Raw genomic sequence first — 17760 nt, forward strand, 5'->3', positions numbered from 1 at the left:
CCTTAATCCGCCACTGGGGACTTTAACTACCCTGATATAAACTGGGAGGCAGAAACCTGTGAGGTCCTACAAAGGAGACTGTTTTTTACAATAATTAAACACAATTATCTTTCTCCACTGGTGCAGGACCCAACAAGAGGAGGGGGGGGGGCGGCACTTGTAGACCTAATTTTAACCAATAGATCGGACAGAATATCAAAAGTACAGGTTGTGTGTCTTCTAAATAATAGTGACCACAACATAAAACGTTTTCATGTATTTTAACCTTTAACACCTTCCCGCAAAATCACGTTCAGGTACGTGATGGGCGCTAGTGTGTTAGCGCATTCCCACGTAACTGTGCGTAATGGTGATGGAGCTAGCTCAGAAGCTAAGCCAGCACCATCACAGCCGGGTGTCAGATTTATATTACAGCTGACACGCCGCTGTAGCGGCCAGGACCAGAGCTAGCTTCAGATCCGACCAATTAACCACTTAGATGCAGCGATCAAAGGCGATTGCTGCATCTAGCTGGTTTCTAGCCTGTCGGCGCCCCTGAGACGTAGTCTCGGGGATGACGATGGTTGCCATGGCAACCGGAGGCCTAACAATGGCCTCCTAGACTGCCAAGTACAGAGGCGCCCCGCTATCAGGGCTTGCTATCAGGGCCAAGTAAATGACACATGCACAGAAGCTGAGCCTGTGCCATTAGCCGCGGGTGTCAGCTGTTTGTCACAGCTGACATCCTGCTGTAACGGCCAGGACCGGAGGTTTCGATCCGGTCGATTAAACGCTTAGATGCAGCGATCAGAAGCGATCGCTGCATCTAGGTGGTTAGATCGCACCAGATTGTTGCTATGGCAACCAGAGGCCTAACAATAGCCTCCTAGTATGGAAGCCTTTGAGGCCAAGCCAGGAGGCGAAGCCTAATAGGCTTGTTGTGAGTGAATAGCTGACAGCTATAATACACTGCACTATGTAGGTAGTGCAGTGTATTAGAATAGCGATCAGGGCTTCATGCCTTCAAGTCCTATAGCGGGACAAAGAAAAAAAACGTAATAAAAATGTTGTAAAAAAGTAAAAAAATAAAAAGTTTCAATTTTAAAAAACAATAACCGCCTTTTTCCCCATAGTAAGTCTTTTATTTTTTTTTGTCAATTCTTTATTTAACCCCTTAATGACCAGGCCATTTTGCACGTTATGACCAAGGATTATTTTTTGTTTTTTCAAGGTCGCATTCCAAGAGTCGTAACTTTTTTTTTAATTCCGTCGACATAGCCGTATAAGGGCTTGTTTTTTGCGGAACGAGTTCTATTTTGTATTTGCACCATTTTTAGATGCTTATAATATATTGATTAACTTTTATTAAATTTTTTATTAGGAGAGAATTGAAAATAAGCAGCTATTCCAGCATTGATTTTCACGTTATAAATTTACGCCGTCTACTATGCAGCGTAAATAACATGTTAACTTTATTCTATGGGTCGGCACGATTACGGGGATACCAAATATGAAAAGGTTTTATATGTTTTCCTGCGTTTGCACAATAAAAAAGCCTTTTAGAAAAAAAATTACTTGCTTTTGCATCGCCGCATTCCAAGAGCCGTAATTTTTTTATTTTTCCGTCTATGTGGCCGTATGTGGGTTTGATTTTTGCGGGCCAATGTGTAGTTTTCATTAGTACTATTTTGGGGTCCATAGGACTTATAGATTAACTTTTATTTAATTTTTTAAGGGGGGAATGGGAGAAAAGAGAGAATTTTGTCGTAGTTTTTTGCGTTTTTTTTGGACGCCGTTCATCCGGTGGTTTAATTAATGTGTTTATTTTATTGTTCAAGTTGTTACGATCACGGGGATACCATATATGTGCATGTGTTATTTGTTTTGACACTTTTACTAACTTTATTTAACTGATTTACATTTTTTTTTTTTAGTCCCACCAGGGGACCACTAGGCGATCGGCTGATCGCATATATAATGCTTTGGTATACTTAGTATACCAAAGCATTATTGCCTGTCAGACCTAACAGACATTTGCTGAAGGCAGACCTGGGGGTCTTTGTTAGGCCCCCGGCTGCCATGGAAACCCGACGGCGACCTGCGATTTCTTTGCGGGGGCGCCGATGGGGTGACAGAGGGAGCTCCCTCCCTCTGTCAAACACATTAGATGTCGCTGTCACTATTGACAGCGGCATTTAATGGGTTAAACTGCCGGAATCGGAGCACACATCGATCCCGGCAGTTGCAGCAGGAGCCAGGCTGTGTATAACAGCCGTGCTCCTGCCGCTGATCCCGTGGGTACAGTGGCAGTACCCGCGCCATCACAGGACGGATATATCCGTCCTCCTGCGCGAACTAGCAGCTGCAGAGGATGTATATCCGTACTTCGGTATTAAGGGATTAAGGGTTTTCAAACAAAGAGATGGGGGGGGTTACAGAAATAAAAAGGGTGGGGGTAACAAATCATCTTCACATTGCCATATATCAGTTGATATAATAATGCGTCTCGAACAGTATAATCAAGTATAATAATGCATCTCGGAAAATTGATACTATGTTAATCTTATAGGAAGTAGTGTTAAGACTCTTGAACCTGTATGTGGGGTATTTTGTGGGTAGGCAACTTGCCTCAGATTTAAAAGCAAATGAAAATGTAAATGGATCTTCAAGCTGCGATATTAGATAGGGAAGAAGATAAATCTGTAGATTTATAAAATTGTATCCAGTTATCCCATATATATTGGAATTTGTCTGGATCTTGGTTTAATAGCCATTTGGTTTTTATTTCTCTTAACCACTCAATGACTGTAGGGGGTTCATCTTCTTTCCAGTGTCTGGCTATTAACATTTTTGCTGCGCTTATAAGGTGTGGTAAGATAGAGTTACGATTTATATATTAGTGTGACATATATAGATTTTAGCAGGGTTAATTCTGGAGTAAGGGTAATGTCTTTGCCCAGAAATTTACTCAAGATTTCTTGGACGTCTTGCCAAAATGGGCGTATTAAGGGGCATTTGTACCATATATGTAGGAGCATGCCAGTCCCTGTTCCACATCTCCAGCAAGAGGGAGAGTAAGACGGGTCGATTTTATTCAGAACCTCTGGAATTTTATACCATCTCTCTATGATCTTGTAGTTGAGTTCCTGAATTCTTTTTGATATTGAGGAGGAATGTGAATGTTTTAAGATCATTTTGGTTTGGTCTGCTGAAAATTTAATATTTAAATCTTTCTCCCACTTTGAGATATAAGAAGGAGGATCAGAGGTTTGTAATAAAAATGTGTCGATTTTCGAGGTCATACTCTGGATCGGTTTAGGTAGGGGGCAGAATTGTGATAATAAATTGTATGACATTGAGTCTGTAATCGCTGGTAAGAACAGTCTGACCGCAGTCACTAATACCCCAGGTATTTTTCATTATTACTTATATTCGCTTCTTTTGGACACAGCCAGGTCTTTGATGCTGGGAGAGCATGGTGTGTTGTTGTTTGGCCTAGCAAGCAGGGTAGCCCGCTCTATGAATTATCAAGGCGTCACAAATAGGCTTCTACCTGGCTAGTCACGTTGCGCCTCATGACTTACACACTATTCCTCCATGTTTCACACACTTGCATCCCATTATTCATTTATTTTTTAGGCACTTCACTCATTACTGCCCCCTATATTTCACTCACATTATTACACTTGCACATACACTATTCATTTATTATTTCTTACTACACATCCCATGCACCACATACCACTCCCCTCAAGACTAGTGGGAGTGGCTATTATTATTTAAAGCACCTGCTCACTCGCCTTCATCAGCGTTTCAGACCTGGCTGTGTCCATTTGTAAGTATGGCCTTTTTCGGTGTTTTTGAATAAATGTCCTTGTTTTTATCTGTTTTGTCTGTACATCAGGAGCTTTTCGCTCCAGTTAGGGACTCGCAAGTCTGGGGATCCTTGTCGTGGATTGCGAGCTTGCGTCCTTTTGGCCAAAATGATCACTAATACCCCAGGTATTTTTCATTATTACTTATATTCGCTTCTTTTGGACACAGCCAGGTCTTTGATGCTGGGAGAGCATGGTGTGTTGTTGTTTGGCCTAGCAAGCAGGGTAGCCCGCTCTATGAATTATCAAGGCGTCACAAATAGGCTTCTACCTGGCTAGTCACGTTGCGCCTCATGACTTACACACTATTCCTCCATGTTTCACACACTTGCATCCCATTATTCATTTATTTTTTAGGCACTTCACTCATTACTGCCCCCTATATTTCACTCACATTATTACACTTGCACATACACTATTCATTTATTATTTCTTACTACACATCCCATGCACCACATACCACTCCCCTCAAGACTAGTGGGAGTGGCTATTATTATTTAAAGCACCTGCTCACTCGCCTTCATCAGCGTTTCAGACCTGGCTGTGTCCATTTGTAAGTATGGCCTTTTTCGGTGTTTTTGAATAAATGTCCTTGTTTTTATCTGTTTTGTCTGTACATCAGGAGCTTTTCGCTCCAGTTAGGGACTCGCAAGTCTGGGGATCCTTGTCGTGGATTGCGAGCTTGCGTCCTTTTGGCCAAAATGATCACTAATACCCCAGGTATTTTTCATTATTACTTATATTCGCTTCTTTTGGACACAGCCAGGTCTTTGATGCTGGGAGAGCATGGTGTGTTGTTGTTTGGCCTAGCAAGCAGGGTAGCCCGCTCTATGAATTATCAAGGCGTCACAAATAGGCTTCTACCTGGCTAGTCACGTTGCGCCTCATGACTTACACACTATTCCTCCATGTTTCACACACTTGCATCCCATTATTCATTTATTTTTTAGGCACTTCACTCATTACTGCCCCCTATATTTCACTCACATTATTACACTTGCACATACACTATTCATTTATTATTTCTTACTACACATCCCATGCACCACATACCACTCCCCTCAAGACTAGTGGGAGTGGCTATTATTATTTAAAGCACCTGCTCACTCGCCTTCATCAGCGTTTCAGACCTGGCTGTGTCCATTTGTAAGTATGGCCTTTTTCGGTGTTTTTGAATAAATGTCCTTGTTTTTATCTGTTTTGTCTGTACATCAGGAGCTTTTCGCTCCAGTTAGGGACTCGCAAGTCTGGGGATCCTTGTCGTGGATTGCGAGCTTGCGTCCTTTTGGCCAAAATGATCACTAATACCCCAGGTATTTTTCATTATTACTTATATTCGCTTCTTTTGGACACAGCCAGGTCTTTGATGCTGGGAGAGCATGGTGTGTTGTTGTTTGGCCTAGCAAGCAGGGTAGCCCGCTCTATGAATTATCAAGGCGTCACAAATAGGCTTCTACCTGGCTAGTCACGTTGCGCCTCATGACTTACACACTATTCCTCCATGTTTCACACACTTGCATCCCATTATTCATTTATTTTTTAGGCACTTCACTCATTACTGCCCCCTATATTTCACTCACATTATTACACTTGCACATACACTATTCATTTATTATTTCTTACTACACATCCCATGCACCACATACCACTCCCCTCAAGACTAGTGGGAGTGGCTATTATTATTTAAAGCACCTGCTCACTCGCCTTCATCAGCGTTTCAGACCTGGCTGTGTCCATTTGTAAGTATGGCCTTTTTCGGTGTTTTTGAATAAATGTCCTTGTTTTTATCTGTTTTGTCTGTACATCAGGAGCTTTTCGCTCCAGTTAGGGACTCGCAAGTCTGGGGATCCTTGTCGTGGATTGCGAGCTTGCGTCCTTTTGGCCAAAATGATCACTAATACCCCAGGTATTTTTCATTATTACTTATATTCGCTTCTTTTGGACACAGCCAGGTCTTTGATGCTGGGAGAGCATGGTGTGTTGTTGTTTGGCCTAGCAAGCAGGGTAGCCCGCTCTATGAATTATCAAGGCGTCACAAATAGGCTTCTACCTGGCTAGTCACGTTGCGCCTCATGACTTACACACTATTCCTCCATGTTTCACACACTTGCATCCCATTATTCATTTATTTTTTAGGCACTTCACTCATTACTGCCCCCTATATTTCACTCACATTATTACACTTGCACATACACTATTCATTTATTATTTCTTACTACACATCCCATGCACCACATACCACTCCCCTCAAGACTAGTGGGAGTGGCTATTATTATTTAAAGCACCTGCTCACTCGCCTTCATCAGCGTTTCAGACCTGGCTGTGTCCATTTGTAAGTATGGCCTTTTTCGGTGTTTTTGAATAAATGTCCTTGTTTTTATCTGTTTTGTCTGTACATCAGGAGCTTTTCGCTCCAGTTAGGGACTCGCAAGTCTGGGGATCCTTGTCGTGGATTGCGAGCTTGCGTCCTTTTGGCCAAAATGATCACTAATACCCCAGGTATTTTTCATTATTACTTATATTCGCTTCTTTTGGACACAGCCAGGTCTTTGATGCTGGGAGAGCATGGTGTGTTGTTGTTTGGCCTAGCAAGCAGGGTAGCCCGCTCTATGAATTATCAAGGCGTCACAAATAGGCTTCTACCTGGCTAGTCACGTTGCGCCTCATGACTTACACACTATTCCTCCATGTTTCACACACTTGCATCCCATTATTCATTTATTTTTTAGGCACTTCACTCATTACTGCCCCCTATATTTCACTCACATTATTACACTTGCACATACACTATTCATTTATTATTTCTTACTACACATCCCATGCACCACATACCACTCCCCTCAAGACTAGTGGGAGTGGCTATTATTATTTAAAGCACCTGCTCACTCGCCTTCATCAGCGTTTCAGACCTGGCTGTGTCCATTTGTAAGTATGGCCTTTTTCGGTGTTTTTGAATAAATGTCCTTGTTTTTATCTGTTTTGTCTGTACATCAGGAGCTTTTCGCTCCAGTTAGGGACTCGCAAGTCTGGGGATCCTTGTCGTGGATTGCGAGCTTGCGTCCTTTTGGCCAAAATGATCACTAATACCCCAGGTATTTTTCATTATTACTTATATTCGCTTCTTTTGGACACAGCCAGGTCTTTGATGCTGGGAGAGCATGGTGTGTTGTTGTTTGGCCTAGCAAGCAGGGTAGCCCGCTCTATGAATTATCAAGGCGTCACAAATAGGCTTCTACCTGGCTAGTCACGTTGCGCCTCATGACTTACACACTATTCCTCCATGTTTCACACACTTGCATCCCATTATTCATTTATTTTTTAGGCACTTCACTCATTACTGCCCCCTATATTTCACTCACATTATTACACTTGCACATACACTATTCATTTATTATTTCTTACTACACATCCCATGCACCACATACCACTCCCCTCAAGACTAGTGGGAGTGGCTATTATTATTATTTAAAGCACCTGCTCACTCGCCTTCATCAGCGTTTCAGACCTGGCTGTGTCCATTTGTAAGTATGGCCTTTTTCGGTGTTTTTGAATAAATGTCCTTGTTTTTATCTGTTTTGTCTGTACATCAGGAGCTTTTCGCTCCAGTTAGGGACTCGCAAGTCTGGGGATCCTTGTCGTGGATTGCGAGCTTGCGTCCTTTTGGCCAAAATGATCACTAATACCCCAGGTATTTTTCATTATTACTTATATTCGCTTCTTTTGGACACAGCCAGGTCTTTGATGCTGGGAGAGCATGGTGTGTTGTTGTTTGGCCTAGCAAGCAGGGTAGCCCGCTCTATGAATTATCAAGGCGTCACAAATAGGCTTCTACCTGGCTAGTCACGTTGCGCCTCATGACTTACACACTATTCCTCCATGTTTCACACACTTGCATCCCATTATTCATTTATTTTTTAGGCACTTCACTCATTACTGCCCCCTATATTTCACTCACATTATTACACTTGCACATACACTATTCATTTATTATTTCTTACTACACATCCCATGCACCACATACCACTCCCCTCAAGACTAGTGGGAGTGGCTATTATTATTTAAAGCACCTGCTCACTCGCCTTCATCAGCGTTTCAGACCTGGCTGTGTCCATTTGTAAGTATGGCCTTTTTCGGTGTTTTTGAATAAATGTCCTTGTTTTTATCTGTTTTGTCTGTACATCAGGAGCTTTTCGCTCCAGTTAGGGACTCGCAAGTCTGGGGATCCTTGTCGTGGATTGCGAGCTTGCGTCCTTTTGGCCAAAATGATCACTAATACCCCAGGTATTTTTCATTATTACTTATATTCGCTTCTTTTGGACACAGCCAGGTCTTTGATGCTGGGAGAGCATGGTGTGTTGTTGTTTGGCCTAGCAAGCAGGGTAGCCCGCTCTATGAATTATCAAGGCGTCACAAATAGGCTTCTACCTGGCTAGTCACGTTGCGCCTCATGACTTACACACTATTCCTCCATGTTTCACACACTTGCATCCCATTATTCATTTATTTTTTAGGCACTTCACTCATTACTGCCCCCTATATTTCACTCACATTATTACACTTGCACATACACTATTCATTTATTATTTCTTACTACACATCCCATGCACCACATACCACTCCCCTCAAGACTAGTGGGAGTGGCTATTATTATTTAAAGCACCTGCTCACTCGCCTTCATCAGCGTTTCAGACCTGGCTGTGTCCATTTGTAAGTATGGCCTTTTTCGGTGTTTTTGAATAAATGTCCTTGTTTTTATCTGTTTTGTCTGTACATCAGGAGCTTTTCGCTCCAGTTAGGGACTCGCAAGTCTGGGGATCCTTGTCGTGGATTGCGAGCTTGCGTCCTTTTGGCCAAAATGATCACTAATACCCCAGGTATTTTTCATTATTACTTATATTCGCTTCTTTTGGACACAGCCAGGTCTTTGATGCTGGGAGAGCATGGTGTGTTGTTGTTTGGCCTAGCAAGCAGGGTAGCCCGCTCTATGAATTATCAAGGCGTCACAAATAGGCTTCTACCTGGCTAGTCACGTTGCGCCTCATGACTTACACACTATTCCTCCATGTTTCACACACTTGCATCCCATTATTCATTTATTTTTTAGGCACTTCACTCATTACTGCCCCCTATATTTCACTCACATTATTACACTTGCACATACACTATTCATTTATTATTTCTTACTACACATCCCATGCACCACATACCACTCCCCTCAAGACTAGTGGGAGTGGCTATTATTATTTAAAGCACCTGCTCACTCGCCTTCATCAGCGTTTCAGACCTGGCTGTGTCCATTTGTAAGTATGGCCTTTTTCGGTGTTTTTGAATAAATGTCCTTGTTTTTATCTGTTTTGTCTGTACATCAGGAGCTTTTCGCTCCAGTTAGGGACTCGCAAGTCTGGGGATCCTTGTCGTGGATTGCGAGCTTGCGTCCTTTTGGCCAAAATGATCACTAATACCCCAGGTATTTTTCATTATTACTTATATTCGCTTCTTTTGGACACAGCCAGGTCTTTGATGCTGGGAGAGCATGGTGTGTTGTTGTTTGGCCTAGCAAGCAGGGTAGCCCGCTCTATGAATTATCAAGGCGTCACAAATAGGCTTCTACCTGGCTAGTCACGTTGCGCCTCATGACTTACACACTATTCCTCCATGTTTCACACACTTGCATCCCATTATTCATTTATTTTTTAGGCACTTCACTCATTACTGCCCCCTATATTTCACTCACATTATTACACTTGCACATACACTATTCATTTATTATTTCTTACTACACATCCCATGCACCACATACCACTCCCCTCAAGACTAGTGGGAGTGGCTATTATTATTTAAAGCACCTGCTCACTCGCCTTCATCAGCGTTTCAGACCTGGCTGTGTCCATTTGTAAGTATGGCCTTTTTCGGTGTTTTTGAATAAATGTCCTTGTTTTTATCTGTTTTGTCTGTACATCAGGAGCTTTTCGCTCCAGTTAGGGACTCGCAAGTCTGGGGATCCTTGTCGTGGATTGCGAGCTTGCGTCCTTTTGGCCAAAATGATCACTAATACCCCAGGTATTTTTCATTATTACTTATATTCGCTTCTTTTGGACACAGCCAGGTCTTTGATGCTGGGAGAGCATGGTGTGTTGTTGTTTGGCCTAGCAAGCAGGGTAGCCCGCTCTATGAATTATCAAGGCGTCACAAATAGGCTTCTACCTGGCTAGTCACGTTGCGCCTCATGACTTACACACTATTCCTCCATGTTTCACACACTTGCATCCCATTATTCATTTATTTTTTAGGCACTTCACTCATTACTGCCCCCTATATTTCACTCACATTATTACACTTGCACATACACTATTCATTTATTATTTCTTACTACACATCCCATGCACCACATACCACTCCCCTCAAGACTAGTGGGAGTGGCTATTATTATTTAAAGCACCTGCTCACTCGCCTTCATCAGCGTTTCAGACCTGGCTGTGTCCATTTGTAAGTATGGCCTTTTTCGGTGTTTTTGAATAAATGTCCTTGTTTTTATCTGTTGGGTCGATTTTATTCAGAACCTCTGGAATTTTATACCATCTCTCTATGATCTTGTAGTTGAGTTCCTGAATTCTTTTTGATATTGAGGAGGAATGTGAATGTTTTAAGATCATTTTGGTTTGGTCTGCTGAAAATTTAATATTTAAATCTTTCTCCCACTTTGAGATATAAGAAGGAGGATCAGAGGTTTGTAATAAAAATGTGTCGATTTTCGAGGTCATACTCTGGATCGGTTTAGGTAGGGGGCAGAATTGTGATAATAAATTGTATGACATTGAGTCTGTAATCGCTGGTAAGAACAGTCTGACCGCTTCCTAAATCGTTTCAGAGTCCCGATCGGTTAGGTTTGAATCTTTAAATTCGGGCAGATCCGTTAGTTGGTGTGAGAGTTTGTTGTTCTTAATTAAATGTTTTACCGCTAAGGTAGCTAATGTTGGGTTATCAGAGATGGTCTTCTTCAAGGCTCTAAACTTGTTCGGTATAAGAAATGCGAAAGGCGTAAGTTCGCAAATCTTATGGACCATCAAACTCTTTCTATTAAGTTTGTGCCAAGTCCGTAATGTGAGATTTCTTAGGGAATTCCCAATTGTGTTATATTGGATTCTATTGTGGGGGTGATCCACATATACTTTTCAAATTTTTGGTCAAGCATGTGCAGTTCTATTTCAGTCCATAATTTGCAGTTTGGATAAAAGTATATTTCTAGGACTCTGTTAAAATGGGTTTCGTCTCTATACCTCTCAAAATCCGGTAGTCCAATCCCTCCCAATTTCCTAGGTTTTGTCAAGGTGTCAAATTTGACTCTAAAACCCTTAGAATGCCAGATAAACTTTGTTGTTATGTGTTTAAGGTCTTTATATAGGAGTACGGAATATTAATGGGGAGGGTCTGTAAAAAGTAGAGGACCTTTGGTAGAATTATCATTTTCACCAAGTTGTTTCTTCCAAACCACAAGATTTGTATTGAGCTCCAGTTTATAAGATCTTTCTCTATTTTTTCAAACAGGGGCTTGTAGTTTAGATCGAATAATTTTGCTAAGTCAGGGCCTATCTTAATACCTAGATAAGTTATGCTGGTGCAGGTGTTTTTGAAGGAGGAGAATTTAGATAGTGAGGTCCAATTTCTTGAGCAAACATTAATATTGAGGAATTCCGATTTTGAATTATTTATTTAAAATTTGGATATTTTGCCGAACAGATCAAATTCCTCGAGCAAAATCTTAAGCGATATGTGTGGGTTTGTCATAATGATGAGCATATCATCTGCGAAGGTCGCGGTTTTATGTTCAATTTTATTACATGCAATTCCTCTTATTTTTGCATTTTCCCTTATTCTTTGGGCTAAGACTTCCATCGTTAATATGAATAGCAAGGGGGATAATGGAGAGCCTTGCCTTGTGCCGTTCCTGATTTCAAATGGACGTGAAAGGGCTCCATTGATTTTAATTCTAGCGGATGGGTTTATGTACAAGGCCATAATTTTATCTAACAAATATTCTGGTAAACCAAACTTTACAAGAGTCCATTTTAAAAATTGCCAGTTGACCCTATCGAACACTTTTTCTGCATCAGTTGATAGGAGAGCTAACGGTATATTTTTTTTTTTTAGCATATTGTATAATATTAATCACTCTCAGGGTGTTGTCTTTTGCTTCCCTATTAGGAGTGAAACCCACCTTTTCAGGATTTATAAGAGATGGTAATAGGGGTTTTAATCTGTTTGCAATTATTTTAGCATAAATTTTAACGTCATTATTAATTAATGAGATTGGACTGTAATTGCTACATAACGTGGCGTCTTTACCTTCTTTCGGGATTAAGGTGAGGTGCGCAGTTAGGGATTCTTTACGGAATGGATTGGAGGAACCTATGCTATTCAAGTAATAAGTCATATAGGGAATGAGGACGTCTTTAAACTTTTTGTAGTAAATACTGGAGAACCCGTCTGGTCCTGGACTTTTCCCATTTGGGCTTAATTTGATTGTGTTCTCGACTTCTTGAGTTGAGAATGGCTTATTAAGTATTGTTTTTTGAGTCTTGTTGATACATAATAGGTGTACATTATCTAATACTTCTTTTATTGTGCTTTCCTTTTCTCTGACATTTTGGTTATCCAGGTTATATAGTTCTTCATAATATGTATTAAATACTTTGGATATTTCATCTCTTGCATGTGCCAAGTTATTCTGTTTGTTTTTAATCTTTGGAATAAATGTCGTGGACTTGTGTTTTTTTTATCAGGGAGGCTAATTTTTTACCGCATTTGTCAGGTTGTGCATATGATCTAAATTTTGAGAAAAAGAGGAATCTTTCTGTGTTCATATTCAGAAGTTCTCTGACTTCTGATCGAAGTCTAAAAAGGTATTTTTCTGCATTGGGGTCTAAGGTTCTTTTGTGTATATTTTCTAACCTTACTATCTCATCTATTAATGCCTTGTGTTTTAATTCCTTTTCCTTTTTTTTTCTCAAGCCTAGTTCAATGAGTTAGCATCTAATAACAGCCTTATGAGTTTCCCAGATAGTAGACGTACATTTGCCATCGGGGCAATTTTCTTTAAAACATTTTTGAAGACCGCCCAATAAGTGTTTGACATCTTCGCTATTATTTAACAGATTTTTATTTAGTTTCCAATTAAAAGCAGGCTTGGAGTTGGGGCTCAATTCTAGGGTCAAAAAGTGTGGGGCATGATCCGAAAGAGTGATCAAGCCATAGCTCGCTTCTCTAACTGAGCTCAATAAATTATGAGGAATTAATAGATAATCTATCCTTGAGTATTTTTTATGGACCGCCGAATAGAAAGTGTATTCCTTGGTGGATGGAAATTTAAGTCTCCAGGAATCCATCAGTTGTGATTCAGAAAGTAATTTTTTTATAAATTTCAATGTTTTAAATTAAATAGTTGAGGAATTGTTGGAGGTGTCTAAGGATGGTTGTAGGGGGGTATTGAAGTCTCCTCCTAGTATCAGTGAGCCTTCTTTGAATTTCTCTAATGATTCAAATATATGTTTGTAAAATTTGTCCTGGCCTACAGTTGGGCGCGTAGATGTTCGCAAAGGTGAATAATTTGTCATGAATTGAGCCTTTTAAAAAAAAACATACCTCCCATCCTTGTCTGTTTCACAGTCTTTTATATTAAAAGGCAAATTTTTGTGTATTATAATGGAAACCCCTTTGTGGTGAGGATGAGTTGTACCATTGGGTGTAGTGTTTATTCTTAGGATTTCTTAAAGTGGGTCTTCTATAAGAAGACTACATCTATTTTCTGTTTTTCCAGAAATTGGAGAATTTGCAATCTCTTCTGGGGGATATTAAAACCTTTCACGTTATAAGTAGCTAGTCTAAGTTCAGCCATTTAGAAAATTGTTGGAAATTAAATTCGGAGTACTTTTGTGTATTGAGACGCATATTAATTCAGGCAGTGAGAATGGGTGTGATGATGATAGGAGATTAGGGAGGGAAAAAAACAAATTATAATGTAAACAGTTTTCAGAGAAAACAACAATTGTCATGTTATGCAGCTGGGTGGAAATAGTGGGGAGACCCCATTCCACACTAGAGTATATTGCATTAATTAACATTCCTGGGGGGGGGGCCAGGTTGAGTGAGTATTCCCTCACAATTAGGCTTTGAGGAGATCCATTGCTCCTCCCAGCAAAATCTCTAGAAACGAAAGATATAATTAACAGGCAAGTAAATGGTATAAATTCAATTGTTAACCTCAATTATGGTATAAACAAGAAGCTAGATAAATTGCTCTGCCAATGCAAAGTCGCAACTTTTGATGGAGCAGTTACCACAGGGTAGATATGCTTAACTGTAATAAAAGACACTATTTTACAGCATAGTATTTCTATCCCTGAAAACAAATAAGCATTATACCTATTCCTGAGGAGTAAAATAAGTAACTAAACATTAGTATACAAACGTATATAGACCCATGTTTAAATAAGGATACAGAAGGGGACATCTTCTCTGTCCCATAAGAACAATCAGGGGTCCTCGTGTGTAACAGGTCGAGTGTTCAAGTGGTTCTTGAGAATAAAAAGAAATGTGAAGACTGTAAATCTTGAGGTTCAATTATAGGCGGTTTTGTCATTCCCCCTTGGGGTTTTTGTGAATTCTGTATCAAGTTTTTTCATCCTCTTGCTCTTTTGTGGTGTAATGCTTTCCCAGTTTGACAAACTGGGTAGTGGCGGGAGATCCAATTTCTCCTCTGAAGTGATCCAGTCGGGGATTTGTAGATGATTGAGATCCAGTTTGTTCAAGATGAAATGTAAAATCATGCGGTGTTTTGATTGTTAATGACTTATTAGCCAAAGAAATTGTAATTCCAAATGGAAACATCCACCTGTACGGGATGTTTTTTTTCCCTGAAGGGCCCTGGTAAGAGGTTGTAGTTGTCTTCTTAAATCCAGCGTAAATCTGGATAGATCCTGGTAGATCTGGATATCGTAGTTCTCGTACTCAATTTTTTTTGCGATTCTTGATTTTGTAAGAATTTCTTCCTTGAGCCTGAAACTCTGAAGGCAACACAAAATGTCTCTAGGTTTGTCGTTGCTTATTGATTTCGGTCTAAAGACCCTGTGTGCTCTTTCCAGGCCCATATCACAAGGCTCCTCTTTATGGAGCAACTCAGAGAATATTTGAGTTAAAATGGATGGTATTTCTTTATCCCATACAGTTTCAGGGATTCCTCTTTTACGGATATTGTTACGGCGTGATCTGTTTTCCAAATCATCTATATGGATTTTTTGTAGATATGCTTCCTTTTGTTTCTTACAAGAATTCCTGTCACTTTCTCTGAGCGTTGAATTATTTGAGAACATGTCTCTTCAAGTGTATTGATCCTAGTAAACACTTGTCTCACATCACTTTGCAGTTCTGAGATGTCGTCTTTAACCGTTTGAGTGAACTCTTTGAAGAGATTAGTTATACATTCAGTGGTAGGAAGAGATTTTATATATTCTCTTAATTCTATCGGTTCTTGCGAGGGTTCTTCCTCTTCCCCACTTTCCCAATTTGAGGCTTGGAAGTGATCATGTGATTTGTCACCTGTCTTAGGTTTAGTGCTAGTTTCGTAGGATAGTTTTTTTTACTTGCTTTCTCACTTTCAGATCCTTTTTTTAGGGGTTTTACTACTTTTGTCTTCTTTAGTTTTCCATGGGATTTTTCCAATGTTTGCCTGTCTTGTTGTAATTTCGCTGGGAGGTATAATGTTTGTCTTTATCACATTATCATTTATTTCAGTATAGTTGTAAGCCTGTCCAGTTTGCTCTGCAACAGGCTAGATAGGGTAATAGAAGGGAGATCAGCTTGTTATTTGACTATGAAGTAAGTCAGTAAAAATTTGGACAGTGTCCTTGATCTGTTTAAGTGCAGATACACTCTATTATCAATTATAGTCTGAGGTTTTGCTGAGTACTTAGGCCACACAGTGCTAACAGGGAGTTATATAAAAATCCCCTCCCCCTTGTGAAATGTGTTTCACTATTTTAATGCCTAATGATGAGGATCAAGGCAGTCTCTGTAGAGGCTAGTAGGTTACTACAAACCCTGTTACTAACCTCTCATTGAAATTTCACTGTTGCACAGATCTCAGTGGTACAGTGTAAGATGGCCGCCGTCACAATTTTCCCTCTTTCTCCCTTCTGAACAGGCAGATTCCTCCTGGAGGTCCGGATTCCTTTGTCCAGGAGGGTCTTTCCCCACAAGCGGTGTATGATGGGCCGCATTTTGGGCTGTTTTGGGGCGAACGGGTGCCGCGTCCTGGTCGCGGCCCGCAGGAAAGACCGGGGATTCGGCGTGTGCACTAGACCTCAAAAGGCTGCGGGTTGCTCCGTGCCTGGAATTGAAGATGGAGGCTTACTTCCCCTCCTGTGACTACGGTGAGTCTTTCTGTGGCTGTGATGTGGCTGTACAAGCCTCAAATGGAGACATATGGTATTGGATATGAATCTAGTGTGCGGAGCTCCTAATGCACGTCTGTCTCCTTGCTCAGCCCGGCCACTCCTCCATAATAAGTCTTTTATTATAGGAAAAAACGGAAAACATTAAAAAAGGTACACATATTTTGTATCACCGTGTCCGTAACAACCCAAACTACAAAAATACCACGCTATTTTACCCGTGCAGGTGAACACCGTGAAAATATAGAATAAAAACAATTCTGGAATCGCTGTCTTTTGGTCACTACCCCTCCAATAATGGAATAAAAACAAACATCAAAAAGTTGCATGTACCCAAAACAGTCTGTACCGCAAAAAACAAGACCTACCACCGCTATTTTGACGGAAAAATAAAAAAAGTTATGGCTCTTAGAATATGACGACACAGAAAATTTATTATTTGAAACAAAAGTGATTTTATTGTTCGGACTCTGCAAAACATAAAAAAAAACAACATACATATGGTATTGACGTATTTGTCAGAATTACTGTTTTTTGGTCACCCGGCTTGCCAAAAAATGAAATAAAAAGTGATCAAAAAATTGCATGTACCCCAAAATGGTACCAATGAAAACTACAGATTCTTCCACAACAAATAAGCACTCACACAGCTCCAGTGGAGAAAAAATAAAAAGTTCTGGCTCTCAGAATATGGTGATGCAAAATATGCAGAGCATTCCAAAAGCAGATAAGATTGGGCACCATTTATCAGTGTGACACCGGCCACACATCTGTGGATTATTATTTATTTACTGCATTAGTATACCCTCTTATTATGACCTGATGTTCTCTGTCCGGCTTACATATGCCCCTATATTATAAACTGAAATACCAGTAAAACCCCAAACAGAACAACTACCAACCAAAATCCGCTCTCCAAAAGCCAAATGGTGCGCCCTACCTTCTGAACCCTACAGTGTGCCCAAACAGCAGTTTACGTCCACATATATGGCATTGCTTTACCCGGGAGAACCCGCTTAACAGTTTGAGGTATTTGTCTTCAGCGGCACGAACTGGGCACAACACATTGTGCACTAAAATGGCATACCTGTGGAAAATTGCAATTTTCACTTTGCACCATCCACTGAGCATTCATTTATAATAAAACAAAAAACCTGTGGGGTCAAAATGCCCACTACATCCCTTAAAAAATGCCTTGAGGGTTGCAGTTTCCAAAATGGGGGTCACTACTTCGGGGGTTTGTTTTACGGTTTGAGCCCTGCCATTGTGATCCAATGCTGCGAAAATCACCAAAATAGGCCTCACATGCACATTTGCTTTTTCACTCTTAAGCCATGTCATATGTCCAGGCAAATGATAAATGCCTTGAGGGGTGTAGTTTAGAAAATGGGGTCACTTATCAGGGTCTTCCACTCTACTCTGGTACCTAAGGGAGCTCTGCAAATGCGACATGGCGCCCG

The sequence above is a fragment of the Rhinoderma darwinii genome, chromosome 8 (genome assembly GCF_050947455.1).
Source record: "Rhinoderma darwinii isolate aRhiDar2 chromosome 8, aRhiDar2.hap1, whole genome shotgun sequence".
NCBI classification, from domain to species: Eukaryota; Metazoa; Chordata; class Amphibia; order Anura; family Rhinodermatidae; genus Rhinoderma; species Rhinoderma darwinii.